At 39.4% G+C, this 12,130-nt stretch overlaps 1 protein-coding gene and 1 long non-coding RNA gene across 5 annotated transcripts in view; one reads left to right on the plus strand and one right to left on the minus strand.

Annotated features, from left to right (window-relative positions):
• The window catches only part of hoxb3a (homeobox B3a), a 74,472-nt gene that overhangs the window by 27,104 nt on the left and 35,238 nt on the right, over positions 1 to 12,130 (plus strand). For 3 of the 4 annotated variants that reach the window (XM_079885476.1, XM_079885475.1, XM_079885471.1), the window contains exon 2: positions 667 to 883. The gene's annotated coding sequence lies outside the window, so the exon portion shown is untranslated. Of the gene's footprint in view, positions 1 to 666; positions 884 to 9,131; positions 9,647 to 12,130 lie in introns of those variants that run through there. The other variant, XM_079885473.1, reaches the window with a different exon arrangement.
• LOC307166864 overlaps positions 1 to 12,130 on the minus strand; it is a 259,475-nt gene that overhangs the window by 23,139 nt on the left and 224,206 nt on the right. The window lies entirely within an intron of this gene.

Below are 12,130 nucleotides of genomic sequence, written 5' to 3' on the forward strand. Positions count from 1 at the left end.
AATTGGTCTGCTAGCATTCCGTGGCACCGTGAAGATTTTCTATTACTTGCTTGTTGATATCAGAGAGGCCTTTTCGCCACACAGCCCGCTAAAGCCATTTGTCTGTTTTCTCCCTTTTATTTATAAAATGCTGTCTGGACATAACGTCAAACGCTTCAAAAAGTAAAAATGTGAGGCAGTAAAACCATATCAGGTCCACTCTCTAGTTAAAATTGTTAAATGTGCACACTTTTCTGCAATTTATTGAGAGCTAATAGAGTGGCCTAAATATTTAGCACAGCAAAATAAACCATATAGCTAGCCTATCAACATACAACCATTTTGTGATTTAGACCCAAATCTTGTTTCCAAAGTGAGATGTATTTTTAAAAGTGTCTCTCTTCAAATGGAGGCATTTGCGTGTGGCATCTGTATAGACCTTGGAATTCTATTGTTGTCACACATATTTTATTTATTTTTTTAGAGAAAAAAAAGAAAGAAAAAAAAAAAAAAACTTTCTGCCACAGAGGTTTGAATAGGAGTGAACAGATTTCTTTTGAGGGCCTCAAAAGTTCACCGCTATTATTTGCAGACAGAAGCCTAAAGAAAAATGTGAGAATTATACAGAAAAATCATTAATCACAGCTTCTCTTTAAACAAGTCTTCTCTCCTATTGTCATTCGGCAGCACAACTGCTCGGACCTTCTGCTAGGAGGGGAGTGAAATCTTGAAGGGCACTTGAAGATACAACCCCCCCCCCCCCTCCCTCCCTTCTCTACCATCTTCTATTCACCAAGTCATGCCACAAGAAAACTTTTTTGGCGAGGGATGTCCCATGAAGAATCTCTTGAAAATGTTAGCGCGAGTGAGAATCTTCGCAGGACGAGAGATGGCAGCGTTCAAGGTACAGTACTTTTGTTTTATTTGAGTTTTATTGCTTTATGGCCTTCTCACAGTTGGGTAGCAGAAGCGCATTTGTCGTGTTGTGCCACGGATGGATTTTATGGCTGCTTTGACAGTAAGGGTAGCATTTGGGAACCGGCTGTCGTGTGTTTGCGATAACTTCTAGGTGTCTGCCATCACAACTATGTTTTCCTTTTCGCTTTTGAGCAACACATCTGTAGAAATGTTAGATGGGGTATTTGTGGGTGTTGGTCCTGAAGTGGTATCGAGTGAAAAAAAATCGAATGTGCACGTCAGCGTCTGTTTGACCGTTCATGTGCGCGTGAACGCGCATGTGTCTCTCATCAACACTGTGAATATGCATGAGTTGCATTGTGCCATATATACATGTGAGCAATATCTGGATATGCAATATGTAAGACATCCCCCATCTGCGAATAGGACATTTTGCCCTAATGGCTACTGTTAATGGTACTTAATTTATTTTGCATATCATATATTGTTTGTGTGCGCATGTGTATGTGTTTCCCCACCTTAAAACGACTTTTTATTTCATCACAGAGCTTGGGTGGCCACAGGTGCAAAGTGCCCGGTCTCGAAAATAAATTGTTCGATGCTCTGTTGGTCAGACAGGAATGAAAAGCACAAGAGAATGTCTCGAGAGCAACTATTTGCCTAAAACAAACGACTTGTAGCAAATTGCTTCAATTGCATGTTGTGTGCTTAGATGAGCACGAGTGCTCTGATACTGGCTCACCGCCATTTAACCCCTGCAAATCAATCTTTTGTGCGCATTGGAGAAAAGGCCAGTGGTTCTGGTTTACGGCTTTCGCCTCCCTCTGCGGACCTGTGTGGCATGAAGCGTGGCAAAAAAGACAAAAATATAGAAACTGATATTGAGGGATGTTGAGGGATGACAGAAAAAAATCGATTCTTGCAGCAGGCAGGCAGAATGGCAGCAATGGGTTCAACTAGAGGACACGTTTTTCTGACCGATTAGGTCTGTTGCGAAGGCTCAGACTGACCCTTCTGAAACCCTTGACCCGGCGCGGACAGGACAGCACTACGTGTTACATGGTCAACAAAGCCCTAGGGCGAGTTTGTCATAACAGCGCGGCCGGGGCACTGTAACCCGAGGGCACCGTGCTATCTCTTCCCTCAGACAGTCTAGTAAACTATCGGGGGCCCTTAAAACAACAGCAGTCGTGGCCTTGCAAAGACCCATCCTTAAACATCTCTCCCGTCTCACAAACTGCTTGAGAAAGGCCCGAATAGTCACCATGCGTGTCAAGACCTGCAGAATACACACGGCGAGATTACTTTACGATTTCCTTTATATATATTTCAGTAGCTGTAACACTGTGAGGGAGGCCAAGAGGGCCTTCCGCCTCAGAAATATGATGGCTATTTTGTGTGACAACGCCTCGCATTGTATCATGAAAGCCCCCTCCTTCTTGCTCTCCTTGTTCTCGTCTCCACTCCCTTCTTCAAGGTTTGTTGGAAAGCTCGCGGCTTGGCCTTGTAACGCTGATGTGATGGTGTGGTGCCTGTTTTAGCTCACGCCGCTAATTGCGAAACAAATAGCCCTCGCGCACTGCTGAATTATTATTGTGAAAAGCCGCGGAGCGGAGGTCAGCACCGCATAGTCACAGAGATATATGGCCCGCGCGCGCCAGCTCTGTGGGCCTGGGCTGAGAGCCTGTGAGTGTGTGTGTGTGTGCGCGCGCGCGTTTGTGTGTGTGTGTGTGTGTGTGTGTGTGTGTGTGTGTGTGTGTGTGTGTGTGTGTGTTTTAAAGAGACACATATTAAGTAAGGCAAATCACCATTGTTAACACTGCCAGCTAAACGTAACCCCTCCCTTTTCTACCGCATTACTAATCTACTATTTAATCAATATTACTGTAATATTACCCAGCTCTATCTACACATGGTTTACTACAACTATTCAGCAAATATGTTTAATCTCTTGTTTTGAAAAATGCAGATTACGCGTGCATTTATTTCTTTAACTCTCCGTATCTCTCCAACCGGGCTTCTCTTCATTCGATATTAATATTTAACTAACTGAATGGTTGCTGCGATTCAGATTCCATTATTTCCTGAGATAGCGAAGAGTAATGAGTTAGCTCACTAAAGAGGAATATTCAGGTGCTTTATTTGTTACTCTTGGCTTCTGAAAACGTGACTTCTCATGTAATGTGCAACTAACACTATCGCACATGCTGCAGCGATTCCTTCCACACACAGTTATAACAATTAAGTTGGCTGATAGCACGTGAAAACATAGGCTACATATAAAATATTGTTAATGAAAATAATTATAATAATAACGCTACATTTAATACACTATATGGGTTAATCTAAATTAATTAATTACCTTGTCCAGGTTGCAGAAAAAAAACCCCTGACACATGGAAAATGCACATGGTGACCTCAACAAGCGACTGTCCTGCGAGTCTCCCTATCAAAGAATATAATTTTTTTTTAAAGGCACTACGCGTTCTACCGCTTTTGACAGATTTACAGTCCACAATAAAAGAGGGTATGCTCAGTGCCGTAAATCAATCTCCGCCGCTCTGTATAAACCTAGCCTTTAGCCAAACGCTCTGTTTACCTAAGCGACTGAAAAATCTGGAATATTCATTGACTGATTTATTTTTATAATCTGAGCTCTCTCTCCCCCTTTCTATAATAATAATAGGCTAATAATAATAATAATAATAATAATAATAATAATGAAACCAGTTGTTTTATTATCATATATTGTTTATCTTGCTGATATAGGCCTACGTTTAGTAAATATTACATCTAATAAGATGAATGCATTACCTGCAGTTGTTAAAAGCTATACAGGTTTTAATTATAATATATTTATATTATAATTTGAATGTAATTGCAATTCCGTTTTTAAACATTTAATTTAGCCTATTTAATTGTTTTGTTTCTGTTTTCAACAGTTATTTCGTTTTAATTTTTTAGATGATTTGGCCACTAATTAAAAAAATGTAACCCTAATTATTGCCATTGAAAAATTTAAAGACATGCGAGAACAAAACAATCGAGTTGTACTTTAGAATGATTTCTATTATTTGGGATTTTTTTTATTTCTGTTGTGAGAATTAGCCTTCATGTATTTCTCAATTTTATTTATAAGTAAATAGCCTACTGAAATATAGACCCAACAAAATGACCCGTATATATATTTTTTTATATAAACCTGAAAGATGTATCGTAAATCATTTGTAACAAAGTCCCATATTTCAAAAGCATTGCACGTGTGCAATCGTTATCCATTTTTGAATCACACAATTTCCTTTCATTCTTTCAAAGCAGTAAACGCAGATGCACATATGCTTTGATCTTGATAGACAGTGGTGCTTTAATGTTACCATTTCTGTAATTCACATATTGCCTAGTTCATCCTATGTTTTTGTTTGTATTTACACCGCCACGGCTATCTTGCTTAGGCTAGGAGAAAATGCGTGGATTCAATTGCACAGTGGCGTAGAAAATTGCAGAGATTAATTTGCACACAAAGCTTATCTTTATTGCATTCACCTTCTTTGGCAAAGAGTCTAATTGCATTTGATAAAACTATGGCTACACTGCTGGCTACACTTTAATCGCCCGTTTTATTCGTTCCTTCGAGCTGTTTTGACTGATATTAGCTATAGAAAAGAAGGTGCAGATTATTTGCTAGAGTTCTTCGAAGAACACAGCAAGTCAGGCTATTGTTTGACCTTCAAAGTCTCTGTACTGCTCCGTTTCTTTTGACTCAGCCCCAGGTCTATTGTTTCCGTTTTGCCTCAGCGCTGTGCAGAAGGGCATCCCTACCATTGTTGCTTAGGGCTCGCGGCAGGGTCTCCACAAGAGACTTTTCCTCCTTTATCTGTCGCATGTTACCTGTCTCTGCACAACCAAACAACTCCAGAGAATATTAATAGTAATAATACAAATACAAATTAACAGTTTGATAGTTAAATGTGGGCAAACTTGAGCTAAATCATATCTATAAATCTACTAACTTGTTACAAATGTGCTCTCTCTGCATTGAAAATGTTTAAACCGTTAAACTGACTTAATTTCGATAAAATGTCAAACGCGTAGTTGTAGAGTTAAATAAGCTGGCAAAGAATCAGTGATGGAAATTGGGTATGTGATATCAGTTGTAATGCCAACAGCCATTCATCAGAGTGCTTGTTATCGTAAGAATTTCTTCACACACACACACACACACACTCAGAGTCTCTTTCTTGTCATTATTTTAATGCATATTCATAGTGTTAAGAAATAAAACAAGACATCAATATAACACTAAAGACAATAATTGGACTTGAAAATTCCAGCAAAATAAGAAAAACTAAATGAAATATATAATGCTGATTACAAAAGTAAGCTGCTTCATATAAACGTAATTAAATACGGAACTCATCTGAAAATAAAACACACATTTTAAGTAAAATATCCGTAGTAACATACCTAGGCGTTATAAAAGACAGAAAACTTGTACCACAAAATTCACCCATTATGATTATCCATGTCTAGCCTATCATAGGTAACCGTTAACCACACATACGTTCGTACCGTAACAAACTTTTTATTTATTTACCTTGTCCTGAATAGTATGAAGAATTTCATATTACGAATAAAAAGAACAGAACAGCATGTAGTGTAGCTGTGGAGAGTTGGGTCATAGTAATCCCGCGAGCGTGCAAGCCGTGGTGCCCCCATCCCCCTCCTGGTCACGTGATTCATTAAATAATTAATGCAGTGGTTGCAGAATAGATATGTATTCGTCAGGAATATCGCAGACATGGTCTCCTAGTGTCTGACGTGAAATTCAACTGTCCTTTTAAAAACAAGCCCTATAGCGGAGCGAAAAAAAGCACAGGCAGAGACCCTCACGGAGGCTGCAATAAAACAAATTCGGACGGGGGAGCGTCTCACCGTGCGAAGCTTGTGAGTATACGAGGAAACGGGGAACGCCACTTCGACCGCCGCCACCGTTCCAGGCTTACCCGACTCCTTGCATTTATTTGCTGTTTTGTGGTGTTGTGGTAAATATCGTCCAGAAATACTCATCCTCGCCATCCCTTGTCATCATGCATGTATGTCTCACAAACCCATTCCATCGTTTGAATTCAGCTGCCAACAGGAGTGATGCTACATGTCATTGCATTACACCGCGCTCCATTCATATTACTACATATTTTTGAAAAGCAGCGTGTTTCTCTTCTTTTCCTCACCGTCCCACATAAACCATCTTTCTCCCTTCCTTTGCATGTCCCTCTCTCTCTCTCTCTCTCTCTCTCTGTACCGTTTTTTCAGCCAGCTACTTCGCTTGATTTATAGTGATATGTGTGTCAGCGGCAGCGGGGCTGCCATTGTGTATTTGTGAGGGAGTTGTGTTGTTTATGGCCGTCTGCGCGATAAATCATTTCTCTTTGAAAATGATGGGCGAGCGACGATATGCGGGAACGAAGAAGAGATTCCCCGGATTACCGTTTAGGCTCGCCGACTTCTGATTCGAAAACGGCCCGCGAACCCTTCGCCTTAGCCCTCTCTCCCCTCATCTTTAAGCCCCCCGAGTTGATTATCGCGAACGATTTACGACAATGGATCAGCGACTAATATGAAGTAGCTGCAGGTCTTGAGTTACTGAATATGCAATTACCAATTAAGGGAAGATTTGTTTAAATTTGGCAAAACGGGAACGCCTCGTCGCCTTGTAAATCTCATAAAAGTGTCCGCGCCCGCCAGGAAACTCATAGCCAGGGGTCTCATACCTGGACTGCAGCTGTTTTTCTTCATGGTGTAAAAACCTAATTGGAGTACTTACTGAGCAGAAAGGAACAGCTACTGCTTTAGTTTATTCTTAACTAGAACATTGACAGAGGTTGAATTGCCTTTAAGCCAAAAGAGGGTCACTGACACTCTGATTTTCTCTTTTATGTGGGACAAACCTAACAGACTGACATCGCCTGACTTAAGATTAGTCTTTCCGATTAGCTTCAGTTACAGAAGGCTTTCAGTAGCCACTTTGTTACAAGTCTATTTTTTCTACAAGTGATTTTAATACGATGAAAACTGAAAGAATAGCACAGAAATCTGCCTCATTGGCTGGCATGCTATTTGAACTGGATTCCCCCCTCCTTATCTGTGCACGAGGAGGAGGCTTGTCAAGTGAGCGACTTTACCTGTAGTAAATCTTGTTTATGACGTGTTAATGTTATTTCGTAGAGATGGCAATAATTGTGCAACGCACATGCGCCGCTGAAGAAAACGTCCACAAACAAAGAGGTTTATCGTTTTTTATTGTTTTATTCACACAAACATAAAAGCACACACACACTGTAAACCATGAGCTCAAGGTAAAAAAAAAAAAAAACACAACGATAACTGTTAGTGTTACTGTTAACAGCAATAACAGATCAACAGAAATAATAATAGGCTAATAATAATAACAATAATAATAATGGAGTTATTTGCCCCTTTGCTTTATAGCATTGCAACTGTTTTATTCACCTCCTCTCCATCTGGGTAGTACAAACCTTTGTGTAACAAAATTAGAATAACTCCTTGGCTCCTATCAAATATTAATGGGCACACCGGCATGGCGAGCACCATCAAAATGTATAATTCCAGCAGCGCTCCTTGTTGCCCGGCGCTGTGTCAAAAACAATATCCGAGCTCATTTTGGAGGATGCGCAGGGAGCGAAAAGATGGGACATTTTTTTCGTGCAGGGACTCGCCAGGCGGATCTAATATCTGATTTCACGTGTTTAGTGACAGCAGAGGTTGAATAAATGATTCAAAATGCCAGTCAGTTTGGATAGACATTAAGAGTCCCCATATCTTTGCAGACAAAAAATGTTTTCAAGTATAGTCACACGGTTAAGTTTATCACAAAAGTGTCAGTGATATAGATTAAATAACATTTTTGTAACCAAATATATATCCTGTACATTTAATTAATAACAATTGTATTAACACTAATAGCCTAAAAAAAATGCAAAATTTTAAATATTAGTATGTCAGCCGTAAAGATTACAAGTAATGCAAATGGCAGCATTAAAATCATGGAGTAAAACCATTTAAATGCCCATAAAGAAAGCAAATCCAGGTAATTGTAGCCTATATCAATTTATTATGCGTTCTGATACTGGCCTGTGTATAGGGGGGTGTTAATGCTTGTTGGCCTTTTTCCCCCTTGTTTATCAGACAGTATTCCGATAGTTCATCACTAGCGAGTTTCCTTAGTCTTTGGATTGGATGTCGGCCATATTGTCCTCTTATTGCATCCAAATGTACACTAACAAGATGGAGCGATGTATAAACTAAGCTGCTGTTTCGCTATTTAATCTTCAAACCTTATATCATTTTGACTTATTTAAAACAAACATTACCACATTTGATAGAGCAGACATAACAATAATAATGATGATGATGATGATAATAATAATATTAATAATAATTATTATTATTATTAAAGAACTTCGGCATGGCTAAGTTAGATAAACCACCCCGTTTTCAGTGGAATTCTAGACATGTGCAGTAAATAAAAATACATACAATTAATGTCGTGTATTTGTTAAACGATCATAGTTGGGTGTTCAGCGATTATAGTTCTGCATTTTCTATTACTAAACTATCAAAGCGAGTTTACAGCTATGATCGTTGAACATATCACTATCACTAAGCATGGTGGCTAAATACAATCATGTTTTGGTCTCATACTGAATCTTTTAGTCCTTTTGTCTTTCATTGGATTCGTCATTTTATTAGGCCAGCAGTAGCAGTTGTACGTAGCTACGATTTATTTTATCTTAGCTTAGGTGAGTTTTCCAGGTGTTTCCCCTGTCTCCTAATGCACGAATAATTACCCATTTGGAAATAAATCAATATCAAACCTCTCTCTAATTCATAACGGTCTACACAGAGCAACGATTGAAAGCACATGAAAAATGAGCAGAGAAACACTATCCAGAGGCTACACGCGGGATTTTCATCCATTTGAGAAGCATGGGGGAGCGCGATAAGAGAATTCAGCCGGAAATGTTCGAGCCACCGTCTGCCTTTTTATGCAGTGGCTAAGAATAGCATGGATATTATCATCACACTTTTAAATAGTTATAATTGAACTTCCGTCTATGTCTGCTGCGTGCGTGTGTGTGTGTGTGTGTGAGAGAGAGAGAGCGCACGCGCCTGTTGTTTTCTGCTATCTCTGCGTGGGTAGTGTACAACCTAGCACACAAAAGCCTCGAAGAACGAAAGCCAAGTGTAGTGACTTAACTTGGAGGTTGTAAATGTAAGGCTAGTGAATGCAGGAACTAGGCATTCGAGCAAAGATAGTAAAACAAAATCGACTGAAGCCAGACCTACCAGATGCATTTTTTGTGAACTCAAGAAAATAACAAGTAGCCTACCCTTTTATATCTATTGGAATTTGGCATAATTCCCTTAAAATAAAAAGGAGACAAGAAACGTGTTGGATGTCGACAGGAAAGGGAACAATTATCGGAATGAGGTTGACCGTGTTCGCCCTTGCCGAAGCCTGCAGGTTGCAATAACCATATGGCCCATGTGTTGGCCCCGTAGCCGTGCAGTACCCTATTGGACAAACGAACCCCGTTGGCTTCTCCACCCTGTGTGTCCTGTCAGTCCACTGGTTCACTAGTTCACCGTGTCAATCCACCCTGCTCCGCGCAAGCAGCGAGAGGCAATCAGACAGCTTGAGGCTAGAGGTGGAATCTTTCGCCTGCTGGTGAGTGGTGCTCCAGAGCAGTCACACGCTAAGACTCAAAGCCTGGGGTTCGGCTGAAGGAAAAACGCTGAGCTCCCGGAGTATTGGGATTGTGGACGCCTGAGTGGGGCTGTGCGCGCATTAGCAGTTCCCAACGCGCCTATATACGCTGTGATCCACAAAGTAGCCTCATTTTATTGTTTTATGTAAACGTTTAAATCGATAAGGAAGCTATAAAACGTTACCTTCTCTTATCGAACAACAATTATTTAAAATCTATAAAACAATCCTTTCACGGCAGCCATTCTGTTCCGTCGTTTTGCGTAAATATTCCAAAAACAAAGGCACATCTTCGGCGGAGATACCGGGAGGAATGCTGGATGTCAGGTAAGATTTGCAAGCTTCGAATGATGCCGCATGCCTGGACTCTTCCTTGTGTCCCGAGCTCTTCTGCCGACAAGTCATTAATTATCCGTTGTGTGACCTAGAGTCATCCCTGGGTGTGCCCGACTTCGAAAACTTTTTTCTTTGTTTTCAAACAACCGGAGACACTTGCCTTCAAATAGGTAACCGATGAGGGCTAAATGTTGGCTCATTCCCCACATACCTTTCTTTTTTACATTTCTTGTATTACTCTTGTGGTTCTGTAACGTTCTTTTCTTCATCAGTTAGACTAATTTCACAAATTCTCCACTTGATTGGAAAAGTGTGGAGATTCGCGCAGAGGTCTGAAAGAGAAAAAAGAAGACAGATTTATGACCTAAATAGAGGACTGCTTATTCTACTAACAGCTCCTAATTTCGACATTTGCTTTGCTTTCCACTGATCCCGCCATGTGTATCCCAAAATGGCCTTATAGCCATTTATTCTTGTTATTATTTTTCAATTTTGCTGCTTGTAAAACGAGTGGCGTCCCTAAAACTTATAGTAGGCGCAAGCTGTCAAAGGTAATAAAAGAGCGGCTAATAATTCAAATGTGGCCTCAAGGTAGACGGCTATATTGAAACATAATGTCTCTTCTGTGCTCCCTGCTCCTTGGTCGTTTAAACATGGATTTCTTAAAAGAAAAAACAACGACGAATTTTCATTCTCAAGTCTTTGTTACATTTTACTACTGATAAACGGTGAAGTTATAATAAACTTGAGTCTTATCAATTTCGAAGCGATAGAATGTTAAGGTGAATATATATATATATATATATATATATATATATATATATATATATATATATATATATATATAAATTGAGACTACAAAATATTGTTAATTTCAAAAATATCTGTTGCGTAAACCGTAACACGCTTGTCTATTATATGGTTTGTTTGAATTAAGACAGGAGACATTTGCTATAGGCTATATAACCTATAGGATGAGGACATAATGTAATTGAATGCTAACAAAAGTTTACTATAAATCACTTAAAGGTTCTGACACAAATGTTTGACATCAAACAAGCTAAAACTACATTGTCACTTGTAGACATGTGCATCAAACGCTTTTAGAAGCTCAGGAATCAGCCCTCTGAGTCAATCTGCGCGTTCTGACACATTTTGAAAAATCTCTTCTCTAAGTACTACTTTTGGTTTTGTTGTTGTCTTGATGGTCGTTAGCCCAAAAGAGAAATTGTGACCAGCGGTTTCCGCGAACTAGCGTACAGGTCTGAATAAAACCACAAAACTCTAAGTGGATATAATTTAATTGATTTTATCATAAATCACTGACAGTAAAGAGAGAGGACCAGTAAGAGAGAGCAATTTAAAGAACAGTGCGACTGTCAACTAGGTCATAAAGCTTTTTATATACAGTATATATATATATATATATATATATATATATATATATTTCCCCCAGTCTCAGAATAGTTTATTGCTGTCATAATTATCACAGTCTGTGATTTTCATGGGCACCAATAGCTGCAGTGGTGTGTGGAGTTAAGCAGCTTTACTGAAGTGCCTATTAAACAGCGACCACAAAATAAATCATTCAATGACTGATTTAACTTATCTTTTACTCTTAAAGTTAAAATCAGATCCAACTGCTGTTTCACTTCTAACAGGGTGCATTTTTATTTTCTCTGCTCATTTGTCAGATTTGTGAAGTTGGCAGTTTTGGGGACCCTGGGGGCATGGGCCTTGGTTGACCCAAAGACCCTGTCTCTTCCTCAGTCAGTGTCTTCATTCAAAAAAAGTTAAACATTATCCACCCTATGCACAGATGGTCCTTAAAAATTAACTTTGTAGTAGAATAGCTGAAAGTTTGACTTTTATATAAGACCATCTGAATGAGTGCTTTTAGAGCATGGAGGATTACAGGGCGTTGCGCGGTATGTCTAATCTTCAGGTTTGTAGTTTCGTTTAGTTAGCCTTACCAGTAAGTCCACTTGGACGATATTTTCATCAAGGTTAAGCTTTAGGACAAGTCAATTAAACAATATATGATAAAGTAGCGCAAACATAAAATGTACACAAAGAAAACCACCTGACCCCAGTCCAGAGCAATAAATA

Source organism: Squalius cephalus (assembly GCF_949319135.1).
Source record: "Squalius cephalus genome assembly, chromosome: 1".
Classification (NCBI taxonomy): Eukaryota; Metazoa; Chordata; class Actinopteri; order Cypriniformes; family Leuciscidae; genus Squalius; species Squalius cephalus.